Below are 21,859 nucleotides of genomic sequence, written 5' to 3' on the forward strand. Positions count from 1 at the left end.
TGCTTCGCTCACTGGGCCATTGCTATTGCTAGGGTATGGTGAGCAAAATTGCGAACATATACTACGTAAAAATCCTTTACGGCCGTTCGAAGCTGGCAATGATATTTTCGAGTTCCCTCGAATTCAGTGTTAACAATTTTTTCGTATGTATTCGTAGAAAGGAGTCGAATTCGATGGATTCAGTGATAGCCCTGAAATTAGGCTGAAATCCGAACAATGTATAATAAATTTAATGTACTGTTATATAACTCTAAATCGAAAACCAAAAAATTCTTTCCTGAGAACTCATTAGCCAAGGTGCAAAATAGAATTCCAAGCCTCTAGCCTCTCCTTCACCACCCTGCTCCAATCCTTCCATCTGTATGCAAAAATATGCTATTCAAAATGCCTAAACAGCATCCAATTTGGGGGCATAAATCTTCCATTAAACTTCACTCACAAATCAGCCAAACGAATCCAGTACAATTGGCAGCAGAATTCCGAACGAGCGGCGAGAAAGGAGCGAAGACTATAAACTACAGAAAATGAATAGAGTAAATGCGCAGCGGCATCACCTTCAAAGAGGACCTTCAAAGTGTGATCAAATAAATTATTTGCCGCCATAAAATTGCAAAAAGTGCTGGCAACGCATAACGAAAAAAATAGGTGGCGGAGGAAAGAGAATGAAAAGAATTGAGAGGATCATACCAAGAGGGGTGCAGGCAAGCAAGCGAGTAAATCGTAAAGCATGAAGAGGCAGACAGAAAAAGCAGGGAAGAAAAGAGAAAGGACCAAAAAATCAACCAGAAGAAAAATAGTAGCAAAATAAGCGGGCAAGGTTGGCGTAAATATTTGAGACAGCCTCTTGGATGGTTAAACATTTTGGTGCACTGGCGGTCGGTCAGCTATGTAGCTTAACTTGACTTTAGATTTCCAAACAGAGATTGTGTCAGGTTGCGCGAGCCAACCTCCAATGCCACAGTCACATCCAAAGCCACGGTCAGAGTCACAAACGCCGCATCACATTTTCAACCTCTGACTCGCGCAGCGCGCTCTACTCCTACTTGGCACTGTGCAGCTTGGCCTGCGGCTCATCATTCACTAGACGCACAATGTTTCTTATCATTATAATCGCACATTTCTCTCTCCGGCTATGCACAATCTATGTGGCCGTGAGGTTGAAGGCAGGATTTTTACGGGCGGCGGAAGGACGCTAGAGTTCGCACAAAACATCATTAATCATAACGCAAATGCGCGCAGGCGTAGCGCGCACACACCAAAGCAACTATGGCGATGGCGACACTACAAAGACCACTCGCACATTCTCCGAAAGTATTTTAGGTGCTGCCACGGCTGCCGCACGTACTTTGTTGGGTTACTGCTCAGCTCAACCGCCTCCTCACGTTCATAGCCTGGCCAATTGCCAGCCACCTTAGCTCATTCATGCACCCTAGACTGATCGAGCGTGTTGGTTGGTTGGTTGGTTGGTTGTGCGTGCGCAATCGGAGATTACTCAACTTTTGAAATCAAAACAAAAAAATGAAAACAAAAATCCCAGAAAGCACAGCGGTGCTGCAAAAATGCAAATCACATTTTAACTCGAGTGTGGCAAAAATGCATTAGTTAAGCTATTGGGGATTTGGGGAGCAGACGATTGAAGTACAAATGTACGAACGCCGTGTGGAATAAAAGCAAAGAAAGAAAAACTAGCGCTACTCAATACTAAATTCCAAAACGATTGGTTCTACGTGATTGCGTGTCAAATTGGATTTGTTGCCTCCACCAGCATAGCCATCGTCATCACCAGCATCGGCATCATCTCACTCAGGCATAGCACCGTTCACAGCAAGTAGAAAAACATTCTAAATTGGCTATTGAAACGTGGTTGCATGCATTTTAGCTGCTGCTCCTCCATCTCGCATGAGGCTCACTCCATTTCGAAGCTCATTTTTCCCAACCGCCACCACCTTCAATTCCTACTCACAACAGGCCCACAGCACACAGCCTTTATGGTTTTTACGTAGATACATACATACTTTGCTCCATCAAGATTACCTACATACGTTTGTAGAATGGTGTAGTAAGTACTCCAGCACTTTTTGCTGGGCTTGCTTTTTTGTTCCCGTTCAGGCTTCACGCGCATGCGCAACCAATCGCTTGATTGGATTTTATTGTGAGCGCTGCTGCTGCTGCCGCTGCTGCTGTGCCAATGAATCAGTCCAGCCAGCTAGCCAAAGAATCATCCGTCGATGGCTACGTTCCTTGCGTTGCATCGAATCGCGCCGTTTGTTGTTTTTTTTTTCATTCTTTAATTTCGTGCTTTAACTTTAGCTTCATCAGCTCTCTTTTTACTTTTATAAATATACTCCTATACAGAGTAGATTTTTTCTGTAGAAACGGGATAGTAGCGTGATAAATGGTGTCAGAATTAATCAATGTATTGTGCGCACAAAGAATGAGTAAAATGGAAATACTCGAAGACAAAGGGAAACAGCGCAGCGCAAAACTGACAGGAAATAAGCGTAATAAATTCGATTTATTGAGAAACTTTATTATTCTTATAATAAAAACTCTTAGTTTTTTTTAAATTTTATACAATTAAAAAAGGAGTTATGTTTTGCTGTGTGAATGGTTCCTTAATTCGATTAGTGTTGAATGGGAAAGTGATTAATTAGTGCGAGCAAGAATTAATTAAACGCATGGAGGGTCATCCATTTTTAATTGGAGTAGATAGAGTTTCTTTTCATCGTTAACATTGCGATGGCTTCACGCAAGCAATACTAACTTTTTTTAAACACTATTCGAGACACGAAGCTGAACTGAAAGAACAATTTATTCTTCAGAATGTGATTCTGAATTAATTTTTTTTGTGGAAGAATATTCGCCAGACCTTTTGCGAAAAAAATAAAAAAGAGTCAACGCCAGTTTTCCTAAATTTCGATATTTATGTAGTGAAAAAAAAAACGCAAAAGCCGTCAGCAAAAAAAAAAATATTAAAAATCAATGCGATTTTTTAGCCGATCAAAACTTGCGCTAATTTTACTAGAATTTTATAATCCTGTTAACTGCAGACCCCAAAAAAAAGAAAAAAATGTGGTTAAAAAGCGTGAAATTTAAATAAAAATTTGGGTATTTTTCTAAATTCTGTATAAAGTTTGAAATTTATATGGCTTTTGTTAAAGCATGAACCATATTTTTATAAAAAAATATCAAAAAAAATTTAGCTTGAAAAATATTGTAAATATTAAAAACGAAACACCATTCATCCATTTTTGACCACCACTGTATGTTTAAGCAAGCTCGGCTATTTTTACAAGTTTTTGCATCGTCAGTTCCTTGTGAACAATTGTTCTCTAAAGCGGGAGCCACAATAACATAAAATCGAAAACACCTTACCAGCAAGCACCTTGAAAAACATTTATTTTTAGCAAAAGTGCCAATAAATGTATTTTTTAATTAAAATTTAAATTTGATTGCTATATACTATGTATAAATTAATTGAAGAGATAACGAACTTAAACCATGTGATTGGCAAATTAGCGAAATAAACAACAAAGGCAGATTAACTTTAATTATTGATAAACATTGGCATACACACATTTAGTAATTTTCTTTTTAAGATTAGCTCATTCAAATATTTTTATTTTGTGCCAAATTTTATTTGCGCAAATAATCGTCAATAATCAATAAGCATCGGTGGTTCAGTGGTAGAATGCTCGCCTGCCACGCGGGCGGCCCGGGTTCGATTCCCGGCCGATGCAATACTATGTTTTTTTCCTCTTTTTTTCTTATTTAACTACTTACTACAACATATTTAAGAAGAGATAAAAAAAAAACAAGATTCTTTATACATTTATACATATGTAGGTATTTAAAAATATTGCACTGAATTTAACAACGGTCCTTTGAAAAGAAAAGAATTCCAACATGAACGAGAAAATTTTTAAGCAAAAAACAAAACCGACTTCAATTTTCATAGAAACATTCAAGAGTACCGTTAGTTTCTTCGTTATCCAATGATTAGTATTAGGCCACCTCGGAGGCAACACCTTTCCGATAGCAAAATAATTATAGAAATCGGTTAACGTGGTCTAAAGTTATGCGGCGGTAACATACATACAAAAAAAATATTCCGATGAAATGATAACCTCCTAATTTTTTTGAAGTCGGTTAAAAAGTCAATGGCTAAGAGATTCCCGTTTCTCCATGAGTTCTAGGGATCTTTCGAGAGGGCAATTACTGCACACAAGAGAGCTATCATCGGTTCGAGCTTTATACAGACCAAATCAGATACATATATACACACTTGTGTAGAAGCTACTAACGATTGGGCAATCAAAACAAAGTAGAGATAAAATTTTTGAGATGAGGTGATTTACTTTTTTCGTTTTTTTAGCATCTACAGTTTTTTGGATCATTTGCCTCGCTCACAACAAGCATCGGTGGTTCAGTGGTAGAATGCTCGCCTGCCACGCGGGCGGCCCGGGTTCGATTCCCGGCCGATGCATACGCATTTTTTATTACTATTTTTTATTAATTAGTGAACGATATACGAGGGTTTTTGTAACTATAATTTACTTAATAATATCTTAGTGCAATTTTTTTTATTGCACAGAAGGTCCTTCCATTGTAAAAGTCCCTGCAATTATTTGGGCGACTTATGTATCTCTAAAGAGAGCATCCAATCGACATTGTGAGCAGACTGCCCACATCACGATATACAGTTTTGAAAATGTATGAAGCTCAACTTTTATTTTTTTTTCGCGATATACAAATGTGCAGAGTCCACATACGCGGGCAGTCCGATAAGTACTTATCCTAACCACCCGATGACGCCACTATCGCAAAAGAAAGTTACTATCGTGTAGTACATTCTCGTAGACGGCTGGTGTCAAAATTTCAGCCGAATCGGACTCACAGTTTTGTTTTGACCGCTTGTGAAAGCGGGCGTGTCCATGGATTTTAGAAAAATCGAAAAAGAGCAATATCGATCGGTGATTCAATTTTTGTTTTTGGAGGGAAAGTCGCACAGCGAAATCAAAGAGTGTTTGGATGCTGTTTACGGTGGCTCTTCACCTTCGATGGCGACCGTCAAAAATTGGTTTAACGAGTTTCAAAGTGGTAGCACGTAGGTTTCTGATGAGTCACGCCGAAGTGCCCCGAAAACGGCTACCACGGAGGATAGCGTTACAAAAATCCACCATCTCGTACTGGCAGACCGCCGATTGATGGTGCGCAAGATAGCTTAGACAGTAGGCATCTCAAAAGACCGTGTGCCTCATTTCCTGCATGAAATTTTGGGTAAGGGAAAGCGGTCGTCGCGACTCCGGACAACAAGCGCAACCGTGAGACCACTTCAGATCAGTGTTTGATGCTCTTTAAGCGCAATCCAAAGGAGATTCTGTGTAGTTTCGTGACCGTCGACGGAAAATGAATCCGCTGGTACACACCAGAGACCAAGGAACTGTCGAAACAGTGGACTTCACCCGGCGAACATGCTCCGAAGAAAGCGAAGACTGTCCTATCGGCCCGACAGGGGATGGAGACCGTTTCTTGGGATTCACAAGGTGCGATCTACATCGACAGACCTCGAGAAAACGTATTTTTCAGACGGCTTAAAGAAGTTGCAGCATCGCCGTCGTGTCAAGTGTATCGAGCGAAAAGGAGGAATCTCCACTTATCCATAATTTTCGTTTTCCTTTAGTAGTCGAAGTACTTATCGGACCGCCTCCGTAGTATTAAACAAGCCTTTCCCTAAATTCAGTGATGGTATCTCCAAGAAAAAAATAACGGCTGGAGAGAAACACACGAAATTCGCTGATTAAGTTTGCGACACAATTTACGAGGACGTCTGTTTTCAATCGCTAATGACGTAGCTTTGCTGAAAATGTGATAGTACACTATTAACATTTGGTAATTGATAGGAACAGAGTTGCATTTAAAGGTTAGGTTATGTTGAAAGGCCCCCTAAACTATATTGACAAAACGCTCCGAGCCGATTATGTATTTACAAATTCGGCTAATCTCAATGCTCCAGAGCTCGTCGGGGCTCTCTCTAAGCAACTGCTACATAAGGGGTCCGGTGGAAAATTCAGCCTTACTGCATGAATACCAATAGGACAGCGACCCGTTAAACCCACCAGAAGTGAGAGCTGTGGAGCGCCCTCGACCGCCCCCGGTCCACCCTCGGCCAAAAGGACGCTAAGCTGACATGGGGCCCATCTATCCAAGAGTATACCACAAGCGATCAATGGAAGATCGTCAGCCACACAGTTCCCCTCAATGTCGCTGTGACCCGGAACACAAATAAGCCTAATGCAAAAGTATTCCGACGCGAAAGAGAGAGCAGACATTCCTTAACCAACTTAAAGCGCACCTCCAACGAACTCAAGGCCCTGAAAGCCGCTTGGCTATCAGAATATACGCTCACCTCTCTGACTGTTATAACGCTGCTTAGCAATGAATCCACCGCCTCCTTGATAGCAGCTACTTCCGCCTGGAATACACTGCAGAAGTCCGGGAGACTAAACTTAGTGCTGATCGGAAGCTCTCGACAAAAGACTCCACCACCAACCCTGCCGTCCAATTTCGATCCATCCGTAAAGAACTTCACCGCATCCCTCCTCCAGAAGTCCCGCCCGGCCTATTCCTCCCTTGAGGAAAAGGGGACAGAAGAAGCTCCTAGGAGTAATACCGGTGGCGCAGTAATCCGTACGATGAGGGATGAAATCGAAGCCCCCTAGAACTCCAGAGTGTCCAGTCCCTAAGGTATTCCGCGGAAAATTATAAAAGCCGCTGACTTATCAAACTGCCATTTTGACTAACATATGAGTTCTATTATAACAATGTGTTAATCACTGCAGACAAAAAGTCAGTTCCAGGTGGCATCACTTATTCGCTCCATTTAATTTGCAATAACATTACTCACGCTTGTAGATCATTTAAAATATTTTCCAGTATATAAACTTACCTGCAATGAAACAAAAACAGAGAAAATGATTAATCGCAACCCATTTAAATGTTATTTAAAAATAATTGAAAAGTTAAAGAGGGGAGGCATAAAAGAGTCAATCACTCGCCACATTGCGCCAACGCGACGACTCACAGTGGGCAAAAATCGAAAAATTCGTTGTCTTCAATGTGAACGTGTTTGGTATTTTTGCAAAGGTAATTTATCCACTAAAAAGAATTAAACAGAAATTTTCCTATAAAATAAATGATATGCCGCCCGTAAGCCACTAAAGTCGACAAATTTTATACTAATAATTTTAATAAGAGCATACCCATTCTTTGAAATAAAATATTAGTTTGACGTTTTTTTATTTCCATATAGATAGTAGAGAACTACGGGAATAAAAATGTTAGAATAATATTGAACACAGGGCGTCCCTGCGGTATTCCAGAAAAAAACAAAATTTTTTTTAATCAAAATTTCACAAAATGGTAAATTTTAATGGAGTGAATAAAAAATATATGTAAAAATATAGTATTTTTTATTATTCTATTAAATAGAACAGGTTCTTAGCATTCATATGAAGAAATAAAAACCTACTCATTTTTTGCACTTTTTTAAGTAAGGCGTTTTTTGCTAATGCATAAAATCATTTTTTCATTTTTTTTCAGTGCCATCAGATCTGCACGATTCGTTTTATTTTCAAAAATGAAGTGTTAGATTAATATGCTTGACCTGTGGACAAAAGAGATTTATTTTTTTTTTAAAGAGTTGCCACCTGTTAAAAAATTAAATTCAAATTGTTTAATAAGTTAAACTACTTATTAAGAGATGGGTATCAATCAAATGTGAAAAGGGTTTATTACTTAACTACATGTAGAGGTTTGCCACCTGTTTAAAAAACAAATTCCATTTGAATTTAAGGAATTAGGTAATTGAAATAGATAGGTATCACCATATTGGAGTCAGACGAAAGAGGTTTAATAAGGTTTTAGCTTGCAAATATTACGAAGAGGGTTGCCACCGGTTTGTGAAGTCAAATTTAGTTAAACTAAAATAATATTTGCTTCAAACAAAAGGTTTTCAACATCGTATTTGTCATTTTGTTACAAATACATACATTGGCAATCATTGATTTGTTCTGATTAGGTTCTTTTTAAATTACTGGACTCTTAAATTAAATCAGAAATATTTTTACTCTTCACTTATTTCTTGCTAAATACATATGTCCAATTTTTTCTTTTGTCTGATGCCGATTTTGACATATCATATTTCAGTTACCTTATTACCTTAATTGAAATGAATTTGATTTTTTAAACATGTGGCAACCCTTCTACGTGTCGTTTTGACGTAAAGAATTTTCAAAACCATTTCAATTTCTACCCATATTGTAATATCTAATTCATTTAACTTATTAAATAATTTTAATAAAATTTGTAACAGGTGGCAACCTCTTTCAAAAAAACAAAACTTTATTGCACATCTACAGGCCAAGCGCTGCCGTTTGACACCTCTCTATTGAAAATAGAACGAACTATATGTACATTAGGGTGGTCCAAAAATGCATGTGAAAGAGTAAAGTCGGAATTTTTATACTCTCACCCCCTAGGATTCTTCTATACCAAAATAAATATACCATTATTTTTTTATTTTAAAATCAAAAAATATTTAGAAGTCGCTGAAAGCGTCCAAACTTTTCCATTGAATTTTATATGGGGAAAAAACAACTTTTCGTAGAAATGGTATAGAATAGTTAAAAATCAATATTTTTCTGCCAGAAAACTCTGTTTGTCTGCAGGACATTCCCAATGATAATACCCAATTGTTTATTTAACCATTTTTTCATTGCAACCATAATTTATAGTCCGCCAAAAACACACAAAAACACACGAAAAATGCAATGGGGCATCCAATAAAAAAATCGTTAGCATTATTATTCGAAGTCGTCTGAAGAGAACCAGAGTTTTCCGATCGAAAAATATTGACTTTCAAGAATTCTATACCATTTCTACGAAAAAATTTATTTTTCCCATATAAAAATATACACGGAAAACTTTGAGCGCTTTGAGCGACCTCTAAATATTTTTTTGATTTCAAAATAAAAAAAATGGGTGTATACTCCATCGATAATTCTATTTTTGCCTACATTTTATATGGAAGGAAAGTACTGTGCGACTGTTTAAAATACTTTTAAGAAATTATCAAATTAAATTAAAAACCTTTTGACATTAATCTCAATAGTACTCCTTAGGAGTCAGGTTTTGTCTGCGGAATGGCGCTATCAGCAGCGCAAAAAAAGAAGTAGCCCCACCACTGCAGTGGCAGTAGGCAATCAGTCGTTTTAAGGCTTTCGTGACATTGCACGCGAATATATACAAACAAACAAACTTACATGCATACATACATACTTACATGTGTAAAGAGATATAAGCGAGCGTGTGTAACGCAAAGAACCTGTTCGCTTGTCTTGAAATGTCTTACCACATGTACTTGCCACACTCCCGTGCAACAAACACTTGATTACAGCAGCAATACAGAAGGATGCTGTGAGGCCGCAGCCGCCACGCAATGCCACAGGAAACGCTCCAGAGCTAAGCGCCACCTGAATTAATTGTAAGCACGGCAAAACAAGTCCAAACAGTTCCAAAAAAAAAAATCGACAAAAAGATTGCGGCAAAACATTGCTAAGAGTGGAAGCAGAAATCTTCCAGGCAGCCGTATGCGAGGCGAACCAAATGGCAATCATCATGAGAGCCGAACGGCAAAGCCAAGAAGCGCGCAGACAAACGATTCAAATTAAGCCAAGCAATGGCAATGGCAATGGCGTTGGCAATGTTGCAACATGCAGTAGGCGCATACAATCACACAATGTGCAAAACAATACACGAATTCACACTGAATCCTGGGCACTGTGCCACATTTTCGAAGATCGTTTGTCTTAACAAACGTCTACTTGCTTGTTGCGAGTTGCTGTTGTTGTTGTAGGAGGATACAGGTTTCACAGTCGATCGGTCGTTGTTGTTTTTGTTAATATATGCTGCTATGGGGAGGGTGGTCGCAATGCAACTTAAGTGCAAGGGAAGAGCAGGAAAGGGAAAGAGGAGCAGCAGACGGACAACGTGTCGCCACTTCGTCGCCTGTCTGGGGCGCGTTCCTTGCCAACACGTTGTAAAAAGGTAAGTGGCGAGCCCCAAGGCGGAATACATTTTGAGTGCAGCTACACACAAGGAGCTACATACATACATACATATATGCATACATAAAATTGAACCAAGTTTATATGTACATATGTATGTAAGTAGGTATGCCTTGCGCTCATCAGCTATGCCAGCCAGCAACCATCTCTCCTCGAGGAGTGTGTGTGTCACTGCTGTGTGGCAAGATAAGCGTGCGCGCGCCGCACTAATTAAAAAAAAAAGAAGAAAGCTATGTTAGTGTTAAAATTGTGTGACTTTTAATTAAAATGCTGTCGAATTTCGACTTCCGTCGCTTTCGCGAGACGCGCATGCGCGGCGACGAAGAAAATAAAAAAAACGAAGCACAAGAAGTTGAAGAAAGGCGATTGAGGAGAGTGCGTGTGATGAGGAAAGTGCGGAGCAAGCACCAGTCAAAGAAATGTGGCGAATGAGTGAAATATTTTCGAGTAGCGATTCGGATTTGGAAACGTCACCAAACACAAAACAAAAAAAAAACACAAAATCGTTTATATTTCAACACACAGCACACTTGACGCTTTCGAAATACTATTTTTTCGGTTATCACACCGCGCACCGCAAATGAACTGCATTGACCCATTGAACTACACCGAAAAAGGAGAGAAAGAACACAGAGAAAAAAAAAAGATTTACTCGTATTGAAGGAAAGGCAACGCAACGCTTAAAGACGCATTCAACTAAGTACGCCATAAATTATATGTTTCATTTATATCAACGCATAAAAATCGATTTTATTACAATTTTATTGCCGGCATTCAAGATAAAGACAACACAAAATACGAGTACTCGTACAAACATGAAAACGTCAACAGACAACAGCGAACGGTTAAGGGCACATTTAGTACATACATACATACACTGTGGGCTCATAAACACAAGCTGTAAACAGGAATCAGAATCGACGAAAAAAAATTAATGTAGGCGGGAAGATGGGGATGGAAAAAGTGACAGAGTCTCAAGCTTGATAGGGCGACAGTGGAGCAAAACACAGCTAAGCGCAGTGATCAAGCCAGTTGCATGAAGCGGCTACTCGAATGCAAAGCTCTGAATATTTAAAGCATTTTGGTTATCAGTGAAGCCGGTAACTGTATGCTGTGAGTCACAAAAGCGAAAACTGCCGATAAAAATATGTTGCTCAAAACTGGCATTTACTGTTCCGTAATTCACTGGAGCCTTAATTTTTCACTCGATTTGATTATAATTTTTTCTTTTTTTTATGTATGTAAGGCTATGTAATTTTCCAGTGACCAGTTGAGCCCGATTTTTGAATTTTCACTTCCTTGTATTAAATTGTTTTTTTTTATTGCGAAAAGTAGTAGTAATTTTGAAGAAAATCGATTCTCCTGTTCCAGTTAATAAATGTTACATAATTGTAATGATAGCATCCCTAGCGATGACATGGGCTGGTTGCTCCAACTCAACTTAACTTAGTTTAGCCATTTTTTGGACTTAAGTCAAAAGTTAAAGTTCAGCTTATTCTTGACTAAGTCCAAAAAATTGCCTAAACTAAGTTAAGTCGGAGTCGGAGAAACCAGCCCTATATCTTCATTTGCACGAAAAGTGAGCGTAGGTATGGAATCTGTCGTCTTATTTTAGCAACGAACATCTGTTCCCCATTTTCAAAGTAAGAAAAAACCGGATAACCCTTTGTCGGGAGAAACTCGAGCATGTAGAACTTACTGTCTTGAGAATGAGAATGAACCATTCGCTAAACCAGATCGACGAAGGAAATATAGTCTATTATAGTCAGGTCCTTTATCGAGAATTAATTAGCACCTCCGCCAACCCCTTGAATTCCATCATCGGCAACCAACGCCATCTATTGCAGTCGACGAGCTCACAACTCCATTTCAGATATTTTAGCAGGTTAAACTGTTGAGTCCAATTTTGAATAAAATGCCCCGATGACTTTAACCATTCCCATCAGCTCATCTTACATACATACCGCTCCCTTCCGCCCACACCCGTCGGATGAGAACTTTTAATGAGCCTGCTGTTAGATGAGAATGAAGGCAACATGTAGTCGATTCACTGATTTAGACAGAGATTAGCAAGCAGCTACAACAACAAAAAAACAACGAAAGATATTGGTTCGATTTTCCTTTTATTTTTTAAGTAATTTTCTGCAGTGAAAAATTTCGCTGTATTCAGATATAAAATTTTTTTAAATGTTTGATGTAGTTCCACTTTCAATAAATTATTTCGAATTTTTAGATTCTGGTATTTATATAAATAAACTAGGTGAAACCCCGGTTTTTTTCCGATTTTAAAAATTCGGTTTACTCGGTATTCGAAAACGCCATAGGATTAAAAAAATAAAATAAATCGGCAAATAATTTTCAAAAAACTGACTGAAACCGGTTTGAAAACACCGAGTAAACCACCCTAGTACTTACGCATTACACTAATCGCTCGATTTCCAAGATTAACTATGTACTAAGAAAAGCAACTGATAGCGTTCTTTTTCCCAGTTTTTAGTATGTCGACTAATAAATTTGAAAACTTTATGCGATCAGTTCAGACACCATAAATGGAGTTTCATTCAAAATGAGAATTCACAAACACAAAAAAAAATCTCTAACCAGTGGTTAAGAAAGACATTAAAGCGACACCTTTTGCCACACAGCAGGCTACCACATTAAAACCGCATTTAATTGGATGTCCTTATTTCACAATTTAATGTTTTTTGCCGCAAGTTATAAAATCAGCTACTTTATTTGCTCGAGACTTCAGAACGCGAACGAAATGCAAGTGAAAACGAATGAAAAATACGAATGAAAAAGACAATCTCCCAGGGCAACTAACCTACTCCATTAATCCATGGCTCGTAGGGACCATTAGCCGATCCAGCTTATTTTCACTTTTTTGTGTTGGTTTTAAAGAAATAACCAAAGAAAATTTTGGTCAATTGGCGACGAGCTCATTCTTCAATGGGTAGTATTTATATAAAAAAGTATAACATTTCTGACCCATCGCTTTTCATGCTTATTGTACTCATCAATCGTCACACTCTTCAGCAAAATAATGGCTAGCAAGCGCAATCATCTCTGCGTCAACTAGTATCTTTGTTTTCACATTCGTACCGGCGAACTTCCGCCGCAAGCATCGGTGGTTCAGTGGTAGAATGCTCGCCTGCCACGCGGGCGGCCCGGGTTCGATTCCCGGCCGATGCAAAAATTAATTTTTATACAGATTTGTGGGGTTTTTTATATGTGTATTTAATATATTTTATATTTACTTCTAAGTGATGCTTTTCTTAATCGATTATAAAATCGAACAAAAAATGTTGTGTATGGAACAGAAGACTATTCAGTTACCCACCTAATAGGAATTTCCAAAGCAAGTGCAGCCATAAAAAAATAAATGCCCAGTAGTTGTGTTTTCGTTGAGGCATTTGAGAGCTGATGCATAAAAGAACGCAACACAAAAATCGATAATAGTTAAATCTGAAAAGCAAATCTTTTAATAACTATGACTTATCTTAATTTCCCATTTAAAAAGAAATTAAGTAGAAAATCAGTAGCCAAAACCGTCGACTACTGAGCGCCTTATGCCATTTATTTATTCGTAAGTTGCGATAATGCCTTCGACTCGCCACGGACACTTGGCGACACGACAAACACAGCAGGTGGTCCGTCCGCGAGGTACTTATGTATGTAGCTGGCCACCAGGCAATTGCGTGTAAGGCCAGCAGGTGTAATATTATAAAGCGATTGTATCAGTTGGAGAGGGAAAAGCCAATACATATTTATTTGGCGAAAAATAGTAAAATAGATTATTATGTAACATTTTTTAATGCCGCGTTTAATTACTAATCAAGTAATTTATTCACACTTTATTAGTTGAAGTTAACAATTTTGTCAGCGAAACACAACAGGCATCGGTGGTTCAGTGGTAGAATGCTCGCCTGCCACGCGGGCGGCCCGGGTTCGATTCCCGGCCGATGCAGACGATTTTTTCGTGATCCTCTTATATTTTTTTTGTTAATTGTTATAATTTTTTTATTTGGTTTTGTTTTTTTTAAGTTTTTTTCTTCTTTCGGAGACAGTAAATAAAAGTAACTTTTCGATTTTGAAACTTCTCCATGACTTAAAAAATGCAGACTATAATTATTTTGTGCAAAAAATATAGATTGGCGCCCCTCTTTGAGGCGAAAATAAAATTTGCCTTATATTTTGTGGAGTACAACATTTTTTTAATACTTGTGCATGGAAAATGAGTAATTGCTTCTTGACCAGAAAAAGTTGCACTTTCCGAAAAGTTTCAAGCAATTCGCGCTTTTGGGGATTCTTTAAAAAAATTTTGTAACTTTGCGAATTTTTTGTGTTTTAATTTTAAGGATCTAACGAGGTTTTTCGGAACTTTTTGGGATCTTTTCGGGACCTTTTATGCGATTTTTAGATTTTAAAACTTCTTCGTGACTTAAAAAATTCTGGCTTTAATTATTTGGATCAAAAAATATATGTATATAGATTTGCGCCCCTTTTAAAGGCGGAAATAAATCGTCATTGTGCCTTTTATTTTGTGGTGAACATTTTGTAATATTTGTACGTGGATAAAATAATTAATTGCTTCTTGATCAGAAAAATTTGAGTTTTCCGAAAATTTTCAAGGAATTCGGGATTTTGGGGAACTTTTAAATATTTTTGCAACTTTTCGATTTGTTTTTTTTTTTGTTGTCAACATTTTAAGAATATACCGGAGTTTTTTAGAACTTTTTGGGATCTTATCAAGACCTTTCAGATTCTTTATAACTACCCTTTCGTGGGTTTTTGAGAGAAATCTTCGTATTTTACTTTTCGGAATATTTCGAGAATTTTCGTGTTCGTTTCTGTTTTATTTCTAGTGATCTTCCTGGATTCATCGTATTTTAGTTTTCTCGCATTTTAGTCTTAGAGAAGACGAGGGATGTTTAGTGAGTTTTATGATTTTTTCCCAACTTCGTTTTTTGCTTTTGAAAATATTCCGGAATTTTCGGGGACTTTAGGGGTTATTTCGGGACTTTGGATGCTTTATATTGCAGTTTTCGGTCTTTCCTGAGGATTTCTTGTATTTTACTTTTCGGAACCATTCAGAGTTTTTTTTTTGGTAGTGTTGCGTTTTTAGGGATCTTTCGCGATTTTTCGGGACTATTCGGGTGTCCTCCATACTTTACATTTCGAAATTTTTCCGAAATATTTTGAAATTTTTGCCGCACTTTTCGGGATTATTCATTTTTTATTTTACAGCAGTTTTTGGGTACTTTTCAGAATTCATCGTATTTCACTTTTCAGGACTTTCTGGGTCATTTTGAATTTTTTCAGGAATTCTTTGCTCAACATTTTGAGGTTCTTTGTACTCTAGTTTTCAGTATTTTGTCCTTTCAAGAAGCATCTTATTTGACTTTCGGGATTTTTTCGATACTTTTCGGGATTTTGAGGTCCAAAACTACATGCAAATCTTAACTTAGCTTTTTAACTAAAATTTAAAAAGCAAATCCAAACATATTACATTAAAAAAACGACTAAAATTTAAAAAGCAAAATTAGCTGGTATTGTCTGCTTTAAAAAATAGAAAGTAAAAACTAATTATTATTTCATACACAAAATAGTAAAGTTCAAAAAAGGTTATTGCTTTTTATTAACAAAGGCATATTTGGCTTTACTTATCGGAATCTGTTGGGAACTTTTTGGCACTGTCTCAGTTCTCCAACGTCGAAACCGCTAAACAAAGTTACTTACTGCAACATCAAATAACCAAATTTATTGCCAAGCAAATTCGCACTGAATCAAACTTCACATTTCCTTAAGCTGTTGCAGCTCCAGCCAACTGCAAAGGGAGTCCAGCGTTCTTCTTCTTCTTCTTCTTAATAAATAAGCTCCACACAAGACCATGCACCTCATTGCCAGCTCTGCATAGGAGCACACATTGTTGTTGTTGCTGTTTCTGTAGTACACACCTTTTGCATCGGTGTCACACACAATTACTGCATCTCAGACTTGTGCGCGCATACATACCTGTGAGCCTCAGCTTGGGCAGCAACCTTAAACCAAGCTTGGCCGCTTAACGAGTTCAGAACAGCTTAAGCCTAGCGATTTTGTAGGGATTGTTTTTGGTATTCGCGCGGCCAGAACGTTGATGCGGCGGTTGTGTTGGCGGCAGCGGTTGCGGCTTCTTTTGATGATCAATGTAAGGTTCACGCTTGCGCGCATTCGTACATATTTTTTTCTTTTATTTTTGTTGCCAATCGTTGAGGTATGCTATGGAGTATTTAGTTTAAATTTTTTTTTCTCAGTTGCGGCTGCGCATGAGCACATAAGCTTTTGATTTTATTTATTGCGATGCCCATGCAGGCACATACATACATACCTACAAGTATGCTTTGGAGCCATATGCATCCACTGCTGTACTTTTGCTTACTCTTTCAGCGTTCTTCTTGTTCAAACTTAACTAGCTGGGCAGCGCTCTTTTTTACTTGCTAGTTGTAATAAATATTGTAAATACTTGTTACGGTAATGGAAATATTTTTACACTTGTTTTGCTGCGGCTAATGCAACTTTCATGTTCCGCAAGCGCATAAATATATGCGAAGAATTGCAAATTAATCTACAAAGGTACGTATGTAGCTATGTACACTAAGAAAAAAATTACATGATTTTTTCAAACAGTCATTTTTGGTTTTTCCATATTAGCGATTTTAAATTTAAATTTTTAAACAGAAAAAGTATTTTTTGAACAAACGGACTTATCACAGAGTGGTATTGTCTAGCAATTTTTATCGAGAATGAGTTCAGCTCAATACAAAAAAAAAGAATTCCAAACAACACCACTCTGTCAAAATGTACAAATCTGTACAAATGCACCAAAACGTCTGATTGGCATTGACTCAAATTGAATATTTGAAAACACATCTAAAAGTTGCGCCTGTAGCCAAGTGCGAAGAAATGCTAGAAACCTTTCGTTACCCTCTTCCGTAGTGTGCGGGTTCGAATACCGATAGAGGGAGCATAAAATAATTTCCAATTTTTTTCGATTTTTCTCAATTATGAAAAAACATCTGTGAAGTGCAAAACGAAATCGTGTTCAAACGAAAAAATCTCCAAAAATAAATTAATTTAAAAAAAAATGTCGTTTGGCTCTCAAAATCATATGTATTTTAGTTTGAAGCAAAGAGAAGAAACTTCCTAAGTCCATTCTAGCCAATGACATTGTGCTCTGCCTAATGCCTAGGTCCACCATAAGTAATTTTCGAAAATTTTGCTTCAAAACTAACTAAGACCATATGGTATTTGTCACACGTGCTTAATTCTAACATAAAAACTTCTTTATTTTGAAAATGGTTTAAATTTCGATGTTTTCTTCTTCGCAAAATGCTTTCAAGATCTATTTTGTAGGCAATTTTGCAAAAGCTACTTGGAATATACAGCAAAAAAAGAGAGGACCACAAATTCCCAAAAATTGTCTTATGGTGGAAATCCATACTAGGCGGGTTTGATATGAGTTTTTTCTTTTATAAATAAAATAAATGCAGCCTTAATAGGCGTTGAGCATACGATTACAAGCAAATAGATCGCATGTGTCTTATCCAGCATCGGTGGTTCAGTGGTAGAATGCTCGCCTGCCACGCGGGCGGCCCGGGTTCGATTCCCGGCCGATGCAATTGTATTTTTTTAATTTTTTTAACAGATTTTTTGGATTATGTGGTTTTATAGCCCATTAGATTTGAGCATAATAAAGTGTAAGTTTTAGATAATTTTTTTTCTGACTGTATTACGAAATTTTTTCATATAAAAAAAATGTTCGAAAATACTTTGTCTGAAAGAAGATGCGTGAAAAAATTGCCGAAAATCAACGTAATTTTTTAGCCACTTAAAACTTACACCTTATACTAAAACAGCATACTCAATTCTAAAAAGTCTAATTAAAAAATTGGGAATTTAGATGCACTTTCGCAGAATTTTTATAATTTTTGCACAAATTTTGAAATATGAGTTTATATGGTTTTGTTAGATAATAAGCTGCACTTTTATAAAAAAAAAGGCTGGTGAAAATAACACGTTTCCATTATTTTGGCCATGTTTGTTTATAAGGGTGGTCCAAAAATGCACGTGGAAAAAGTTAAGGCGGAATTCGTATGCTCTCAACCCCTAGGAATTGTTTTATACCGAGAAAATATACACCTATTTTTTTATTTTGAAATCAGGGATGTTTGAAGGTCGCTCAACGCGCTCAAAGTTTTCCATATATTTTATATGGAAAAATATAACTTTTTATAGAAATGGTACATCATTCATGAAAAGCAATATTTTTCGATCCGATAACTCTGTTTCTCTTCAGGAGATTCCCAATATTCTATTCCAATTACATATTTATTTAACCATTTTTTATAGATCCGCCAAAACCCCCAGAAAATGGCACTATATATAGTAGAAAATTAAGTTGTGCAAAATAAAAATGCGTGGTAAATGGAAAAATCTATAAGCATCTGTCAAATTTTTAAAGACCGGAGCTAAAAATTTATTAACTCTTTCGATGCCTTTTAATGCCCATTGAAGGACGAAGCTGGCTTCCCTTCCATCGACCCATACGAGGTGAGAATTTAAATCTACAAAGCCTCCAAGGCCGACGGTCTGATGAATATATACCCAAAGGTTGTAATCTCTGTTTACTTTGTCCAATTCACAAGAAGATCGATCTGGCTATTTTCGCGAAACCAGCCCTCAAAATATTGCTCATGAGGTCCTAACGGCGATACTGCCTAAAAGACTGAAGCCTTTCATGAACTAACTGATTGCAACTTATCAGTGTGCTTCAGAACTGGCAAATCCATCATTGACTATATTTCACTGCATAGGAAAGCTACCGCCCCTTCCAAATTGATGCCAGAAAGTGTAATAAGAGCTGCCACTCTGAAACACAGTGGTACCCTATATACCAAAAGCCCGATGCTACTGACTTATGCAGACGATACTGACAAAGTCGGCCTAAACAATAGAATGGTCAGAGCAGCATTCTACAGCTTAGAGAAGGGACTAACAGAACGCGACAAGACAAAGTACTTCCTGACAACACACAAAGACTTTTCGTATATTGGCGAACACGTCACTATTAACAGTTACGACTTTGGAGTAGTGAAGGGCTTTGTCCTCCAAGGATGCATCATTAACACAACCAATAATATCAACTTGGAGATCAACCTACTTTGCGCTCTGTAGGCAATTGAAAAGCAGATGCTCTCTCTCGACGAAAAATAAACTGTTCATATGACGCAGAAGATGAAAAGGCTTTAAGGGTTTTCGGGAGACATTGTTCTCTTCGCAAGTTCTGTGATTATATCGAACTGTAGGAGCTTTACGACCGGAGCAGTGCTTAATCTTTCGACACGAATTACGCAAGCGCTGAGTCCGTAATCGCTCGCGGTGTAGAAAAAGGAGTAGTTTCACATAAAAAAGTTAAGATTAAGGTGGCTGAAGGTCGGCAATCAGACATAAGTATGAATTCTTCAAACTTCATTTGGCGTTAAAAACCAAATTTCATATAAAGTTTTCAAGTAATTTTTTTATAGTGATTTTTACATTGAAACACCATCATGGCGGTATTTCTCGTTCTCGATTAGTCATAATCGTATGATTTTTGTTTGTGTTTTATTTTTATTTGATAAACTAAGATCATTTTACTTTTCACTTATAGATTTAGATTTGAATTTTATAATAAAAGTATCCAATATTCCCAACAGGCATCGGTGGTTCAGTGGTAGAATGCTCGCCTGCCACGCGGGCGGCCCGGGTTCGATTCCCGGCCGATGCATATGCATTTTTTTTTTATAAATCGCCAAATATAACTTAACGAATTTCATATCTTCGTATATGCTATTCATAGAGGAATTCGTAATTTGCGACCATATTTACTACGTCTTTTGTTAGTTTACCCAAATTCCTATTTTAGGTTTCTTTTATTTAAGCGATCTACATATAAACAAATTTTTTTTACTAACAAATTCATTCATAAATAATTTAGCTTTACCAAATCACTTGCCTATACCTATTCAAATGCTAAAAATAGTGACAACAGGTCGCAAAAGCATTGAATACGAATATCGAATACAAAGGAAGAAGCAATAAAGTTTAACTTTTAAATGCTTATTTATGCAAAAACACATTTCAAGCATCAAATGGTCGCTTTCAGAAGAAAAAATTTAAATAAAGTAATAAAATGCGACATTAAAAATGAGCTTTAACGAAATCCGCCCCAACATTTTTATTTGATGCCAGTAGACGTGAAATCCGCTTAGCGAGCAACGACAACAACAACAACAAGAGTCACATTTTGTATTTCATGTTAATTTCTTTATTTATGGCAAAGGAAATGTCATGGCTGTAAAAATTTTAAATACATATTTATAACGTAAAAATTTGGTACTCGTTTAAGCTCTGATTTTTATAACCTTAAGCCGATCAAAAGTTATCTTCTTTTTTGTAAGTTTTTCTTTTTATAAAATATTATTATTAGTAAAGCCATTTTTAATCGCAGACGGCGTGTACATATGTGAATATATGCAATCCACTTTTCGATAACGGAGGTATAATTAAGTTAGTATACTAAAATTTTAAAATTCTTGAAATGTTAACTTAAATTATATCAAAATCTATACTGGCATTAATTTATAGAAACTTACGTGGTAAATATGTATTTGAAGAAGCCTTTGAACTTACCTACAAAGAGAAGAGGTAAGATTATTGTTTTAGGTACATTTTTATTAAAAATCTATGTAAATATGCAATAAAATAAACTGAAAAAAGAGTGATTCGGATACCGGGCGACCTCCGGGAGTTTCTCAGCCATTTGAGGTTACAGCAGACCATTTCCCGAGCGGAAGACCCTTTTTTATGCCATTGTGGGTCGGTTTTGTTATCGATATTTTTATCGATTTTCTTATCGGAATTTTTATAGATTTTGTTATCGTTATTTTTTTCTAATTTGTTATCGGTTATGTTATCGATATTTTCTATCGATATTGTTATCGATATTTTTTATCGAATTTGTTATCGATATTTTGATCGTTTTTATTTTCGATATTTTGCCGATATTTTTATCGATTTTGATATTGATATTTTTATCGATTTTCTCATCGATATTTTTATCGTTCTTGTTAGCGATTTTGCTATCGATATTTTTGTCGATAATTTTATCGATTTTGATAGATATTTTTTCGGTTTTGCTATCGATATTTTGATGGATGTTACTATTGATTTTGTTATCGATAGAGTATAAATATAAAAATAAAGGAAAATAGTGTGGCCCAGGCGCACTTCCTTTTTACAACGCTTTTATCAACTTGCAATGTTGTGTGTCCAGAAACTTTCAATGTTGTGGATCCAGAAACTTTCAATGTTGTGTGTCCGACACCATAAAGCTTTGCTTTGAAAAGTTCCTATAAAAAAGCATAGTGCATAAGGCGACATCTGTAGTGAATAGGGCGAGGTAGATGACATCTAGATGTCGCCCTATGTACTACGTTTGCTACAGCGGAAATAGACGACACGCCATTTCTTTAAATAAAATTAATTGGTGCTCGTTTGTATGTACATACATATGTAAATGCATGTGTGTGCACCTTTCTATTAATATCGTTGAATTATTTTAATATCTATTGCAAAATTTTATTCAGACAGGACTAAAAAGTACAGAATAAATAATATAAAAAAAACTTTTTAATATACAACGCTTTTATAAA

General features: G+C 36.8%; 1 protein-coding gene and 6 non-coding genes across 7 annotated transcripts in view; 6 read left to right on the plus strand and 1 right to left on the minus strand.

Annotated features, from left to right (window-relative positions):
* LOC118740683 (bone morphogenetic protein receptor type-1B-like) overlaps positions 1–21,859 on the minus strand; it is a 740,115-nt gene that overhangs the window by 681,600 nt on the left and 36,656 nt on the right. The gene's annotated exons all lie outside the window — the stretch shown is intronic.
* Trnag-gcc lies at positions 3,670–3,740 on the plus strand. The gene has a single exon. It is a non-coding gene; the product is annotated as a tRNA-Gly (tRNA).
* Trnag-gcc lies at positions 4,416–4,486 on the plus strand. The gene has a single exon. It is a non-coding gene; the product is annotated as a tRNA-Gly (tRNA).
* On the plus strand, positions 13,249–13,319 carry Trnag-gcc. The gene has a single exon. It is a non-coding gene; the product is annotated as a tRNA-Gly (tRNA).
* Positions 14,024–14,094, plus strand: Trnag-gcc. Its single transcript has one exon. It is a non-coding gene; the product is annotated as a tRNA-Gly (tRNA).
* Positions 17,714–17,784, plus strand: Trnag-gcc. Its single transcript has one exon. It is a non-coding gene; the product is annotated as a tRNA-Gly (tRNA).
* On the plus strand, positions 19,862–19,932 carry Trnag-gcc. The gene has a single exon. It is a non-coding gene; the product is annotated as a tRNA-Gly (tRNA).

The sequence above is a fragment of the Rhagoletis pomonella genome, unplaced genomic scaffold (assembly GCF_013731165.1).
Source record: "Rhagoletis pomonella isolate Grant_MI unplaced genomic scaffold, Rhpom_1.0 Rhpom_scaffold_00006, whole genome shotgun sequence".
NCBI classification, from domain to species: domain Eukaryota; kingdom Metazoa; phylum Arthropoda; class Insecta; order Diptera; family Tephritidae; genus Rhagoletis; species Rhagoletis pomonella.